This window comes from Suricata suricatta, chromosome 2 (assembly GCF_006229205.1).
Source record: "Suricata suricatta isolate VVHF042 chromosome 2, meerkat_22Aug2017_6uvM2_HiC, whole genome shotgun sequence".
NCBI classification, from domain to species: Eukaryota; Metazoa; Chordata; class Mammalia; order Carnivora; family Herpestidae; genus Suricata; species Suricata suricatta.
In genome coordinates this window covers 107048124-107053633 of record NC_043701.1, presented here as the reverse complement: position 1 = coordinate 107053633, position 5510 = coordinate 107048124, and the positions used below count along the sequence as shown (strand labels likewise).

Genomic DNA, 5510 nt, shown 5'->3' with positions numbered 1-5510 from the left:
CTTTCCTTCACCTTCTAACGCCCGATGTGTTGGGAAATCCCAACTGTTTCAGACTACACACACACACAAAAGGCGAAAAATTTGGAGATTCAGAGGAAGGCCCACTCTGGAGTGGAAGCCCAGGGAGTAGCTGGACGACATTTGCTAGTACGTGGGGGGAACGAAAGGTCACAGCATTCAGTCACATGGAGAACTCTTTGAAGGGACTCCATATGGGACTCATGGATCTCTTAAGCCTTCTCAGCGGAAGCCACAAATAGAGGCAGGGTTATCTAGAAAAGACCCATGGATGAGCCTCTTGTCTAATGGAGTAGTTCTCTGTGACCTACGCAGGAGGCCCCTACATTCTCGAAAATTTCATATACCACCAGAAACCCTGACCCCTCGGACTGAAAGGGACACAGAGTACAATGAGAGAAGGCTGTTGGACTTAAAATTCTACAGGCAGAAAACAGGCTGATAAAACTACTCAGTTTCTAATCAGGTTCCTTTATGAAAAGACTCAGAGAGCAGGGCTGGAAACCTAGAGAGTAAAACCAAAGCCCAGAGGGCAGAGCTGTGAACCATGAAGGATTATTTCTAGGACTTAAACCTAATGTTGTTTTCCCAGCTGGATTTTGGAATGCCTTGGGACTGAGGATTCCTTTTTCCCTTCCTCCCACCACCCCCTTTTACCAGGCATATAAGTAACCCATATCCATACCTGTGCCATTTTGCATTTTGGAAAAAGAGAACATTTTCTAACGCCACAGATCTAAAAATGGAGAGGAAGTCTGCCCCGGATAGATCATCATCAGAGACTCACCTATATCTGATTTAGATAATTTAGATGAGATTTTGGACTTTGAGTTGATGCTCTGATGGGCTGCAACTCTGGGGGACGCTGGGATGGGGTGAGAATATTTGGCACATGAGACAGACGTGCATCTTTAAGGATCAGAGGTGGACCGTGGTGAGGAACTGAGGTCTCCATCCATCCACCGACAAGGACCAGTGGCCTGAGAACTGCATGAGTGGGCGTGGAAGCAGATCTTAATGATGACATCCTCAGATGACCACGCTCTGGCCAAGACCTTGACTAAACCTTCATGAGAGACCCTGAATCAATATGTTCCAAAATGTCTGACCTATGTGAGATAATTAATATTTGTTATTATTATTGTTTTTAAAGAGTAAGTGTGTGTGTTCATGCATGTGCAAGAGCAAGGTAAGTGGAGAGAAAGAGAGAGGAGAGAGTCTAAGTAGACTCCGCCTCCAGCTTGGAGCCCTACTGGGAGTTTGATCCCATGACCCTGGGATCAAGACCTGAGCCAAAATCAAGAGTCAGATGCTTAACTGACCGAGTCACCAGGTGCTCCAGTATTTGTTATTTTCAGTTGCTTAAGTTTTAGGGCAATTTGCTATGCAGCCACAGATATGTCATAACGTTATTTAATAATTTCATTTTATTTATTTAAAAAACTTTAATGTCTATCATTTATTTTTGAGAGAGAGAGAGAAAGAGAGAAAAGCAGAATGTGAGTGGGGGAGGGGCAGAGAGAGGGGGACACATGGATTCTGAAACAGGCTCCAGGTTCTGAGCTGTCAGCCCAGAGCCCGGTGTGTGGCTCAAACTCATGAACCGTGAGATTGTGACCTGAGCCGAAGTCAGATGCTTAACCAACTGAGTCACCCAGGTGCCCCTATAATTTTGTTTTAAAAAATAATTCAAGCACAACCTAAATGCCTATCGGCTGGTGAACGAGTAGGCAGATGTGGTGTGTGCGCACAATGGAATATTATTCTGTCATAAGAGGGATGAAGTAGTGCACATGCTGCACCATAGACTGATGTTGCAAACATGCTGAAGAAGCCATAAGTACAAAGCTACATATTGTATGATTCCATTTACATAAAATATCCAGAACAGGCCAATCCTTGGAGACAGAAAGGTTAGTGATTGCCAGGGGTGGGGGAGGGGAAATGGAGAGTGACGGCTAATAGGTATAGGATTTCTTTTTGGAGTGATGAAAATGTCCTAGAATTAGGAAGTGCTGGCAGCTGTACAATTCTGTGAATATACTTTTTACTACCATTGAACTGCACGCTTTTTTTTTAAAGTGGGAATTTCATGACATAGGAGTTATATTTGAATTTAAAAAGGGGCAAAAGAAAGGGGGAAAAAGAAGTCCTTTGTCCTTCATGGCATTTAATCAAAAGAGGTAAAAGACTCAAGCAGTCTGAAAATACTTTACTGGTGTGTGGACTTTACCACCTTCTGAGACTGAAGCACAGGGGCCATGTTTTATTATTATTGTTGTTTGGTTATTGTTTTTATTATTTTAAGTAGGCTTCAAACCCAGCATGGAGCTTAATGTGAGGCTTGAACTCACAACCCTGAGATCAAGACCTGAGCTGATCAAGACCTGAGCTACTCAGGAGCCCCGTGGGGCCATGGTTTTTAATATTGCCAAAGTAGAATGAATGGTCTCTGCAATCGTGGTTTTCACATTTCTTTTGTGGGAGGAAGATTCATAAACAAGTAATACAGTAAGACGCATAGTTGAGCATGAAACTGCAGGATACAATTTATGGATATATAGAACCTTAGAGAGAAAGATCAAAGAGAATGATTGACATCAGTTCACCTCCATCCCTTGTTACTAAAATGAGTTTTGTGTATTTCTAGGAATCCAAGGGGCACCCAGAGATCTCAGTAGTAATGGCTGACCCACCAATCCTCTCTAACTTCCAATCAAGTTGCCAAATATGAAAATAAAACCAAAGCCCGAGTTCAGTTTTTCAAAAAAGAATATATGTTTGTTTACAAGGCCTACAAAATTTCAGAAAACACATTACCGTTTGGATATGAAGCCTTTGAAGCCTCAGATTTTTGTGCCCTCGAGTTTCCAGCAATGATTTTATGCGTAGTTAAGTCCCTGATGCATTGGTGATTGAATGCTAAAACCCGGTCTGTCTGGCCTTTATTTACTCTCAACCTTCTCTAGGTGTTTAGCCTTCCATTGAACTCTTTCACCAAATCGCTTAACATTGTGTGTCTCTGCTCTGAAATCCGTTATGTCTTGTGACTACTACAAGTTATATTTAGCTGCATTTCCTTAGAATATTCAAGATATAAATACTCTGGAGATCCTGGAGAAATAGGATCATTCAGGAATCACAGTGCTGTGTAGATCTTGGAGTGTTTTCTACTGCCTTGATCCTCAATATTTATACTCAGGCCCCCACACTTCCTTCATGGTCAAGGAGAGACCCAGCATCAGAGCAAAAAAACAAAAAACAAACAAACAAACAAACAAAAACCTGTCTAAGGCCAACTCGTTATGGGAAATTTTAAATGAATGTAAACTAAATTTCCCATGGCTAATTGGGAGCTTTAAACCTTACTGATTTCTATTCTGTTTCTTCATTATATTTACATCCTGGAATTCAATTCTGAATGCTGGGGCCAGAACCTGGGGGATGTCCATTGGACAAGCCTTCTAGAGATGCATTAAGCCACAGTGGTTCAGAGCCAGGATCCTGGAGCAAGACTCCAATTCCGCTACTTACTAGCTTCCTGGCCTTAATTGCTCTGTGCCTTGTTTTTCTTATCTGTAAGATGGGGGCAATAATGGTATAACTATCAATTAGGGCTGTTTTGAGAATTCACTGACATAACATAAAGCTCTTGGGGAAGGATTTGCTCACAGTAGGAGTTATGTAAGCACTAACTGTTATTATTACTATTTCTGGGAATTGCAGCATCTAATGCAACAATGGGAAAATCTTTGCTCCAGGGAACTGGAATATTTATCCCGATGCTTTATGTTTCTGGGCGGGGCCGCAGGCGCTGCAGGGAGCTTTGGTGGTGTATTTACGTCATGTAACTTGCACTTGATTCCCCGTCGCGTCGAGGTAATGAAGCAACAAATATTAACTGAAGTACACTAGTCATGGAAAGCATTAAACTGAGAGATGTGACCTGTACATCTCTTCACCCTTTCTTCTTTCCTTTCCTCTCCTCCCTTACCTCCATGCTCCCTTTCCCCCTTCCCCTCACGGTTTTCTTCTGTCCTCTTACATTTCTTTGATTATAATCTCTTAAAATCTGTGCTCAATTGTTTTAGAGTGAAGTTGGGAAATTGGGAGCCGTAAAAGAGGTAAGATTGAAAGCACATTTAGGTCTGATGTTACAACCAGGAAATTAAACTTTGAAGTTGTTATTCTGCCTTGAAATTATTTTCCTTATCTTAACTACAGAGAAGGAGCGGTCTGCATGAAACATGACTGCATTTGCCTCCAGAGGAAATTTCTTTTCTTTCAGAGGTTTGGAAATCTGGATGCACTTAAAATAAAGCCCTCATCCTACTCAGGTTCCTTCCAGGCTGTAATTCAGACCAAACACAAATTGTGTTTGCTCTCTTTTAGGAAAAAAACAATTCCCCTTCTCACACATTGTCATCCCAACTTGCTCTCATTTTAGGTTTTCTGAAATCAACCCAATGAGTGGTGGTACCATAGATAAGAGTTTTTCTTTGTATGTCAATAGGACAGTCTGTGTTATTTTCTGGACGCCAGTATATTTCTGTATACTTGCAACTACCGGAGAGAGACTACAGTGACAATGAAAAGGACAGTATAAGACTCATTAAAAGGACACAGAGATTCAATTTAGAATGTTATTTCTTGGTTTCCAAATGGCGCTGGGGTTAGAGTGGGGACCCATCACTGTTGTATTCCCAGCTCTTTTCCCACAAGTGGAACCCAGAAGCAGTTATATTGTAACTGGGGGAAAAATAAATAACTGGAAGGCAGTGATCGGTTATAATCACCATGGCAACCCAGCGTCTGCAAACGGGGAAAATACAGTCACACCCCCGCAGTGCCTCTTCTACATCAGACAGGCTTTAGCCACCAAACTCCAGGAAGAATAACGGAAAAACCCAAAACCTTTGCACTCACTCAGTGCGTTTCTGAGAGCTCCCTGGGGTAAGGGCAAACTTCAGAAGGGGGGTAATGAGGCAGCAGACCCAGAACGAGAAAGGCTCCCTGCCCTTAGGGACTTTCCCTGTAGTTCACTTAATGATGGGTTAATTAATTTCTTTGCAGTTTTCTATTTCAACGAATTCGCCCAACTATATTCTGCTGGACACAGACTATAGGGAACATGTAAGACAGTCTCTACCTGTGATAGAAAATGAAAACATCGTTTGAGACATTAATTCCTAAAGGTTTTTTGTTCTTTCTGTTCTTGTTTTCAATGTTCTCAAATCCATCCCGCCTCAAGGGGTGGGATGCTGCCTCATTCATCTTTATATCTCCAGTGCCTGGAGCCGGAGCCATGCCTTACACATGGTAAATATTCAGTAAATCATACAGAAGGAACGGACAAATTTCTCCAAAAAACCAATGCTACCTCTGAGCAGACATCGCATTTTTCAGGTGCTCTGTCAGTACTGGGCAAAACGGAGTTTTCTCTGGCTTTTTAAATCGCTACTCTTAATAATAAATTAGAATCAGTATTATCA

At 42.0% G+C, this 5510-nt stretch overlaps 1 long non-coding RNA gene across 1 annotated transcript; it reads left to right on the top strand.

The window, feature by feature from the left end:
• Window positions 1–1832: 1832 nt before the first annotated feature.
• Window positions 1833–2771, top strand: LOC115271915. Its single transcript, XR_003900152.1, has 2 exons — window positions 1833–1931; window positions 2669–2771. It is a non-coding gene; the product is annotated as an uncharacterized LOC115271915 (long non-coding RNA).
• The last annotated feature ends 2739 nt before the right edge of the window (window positions 2772–5510 follow it).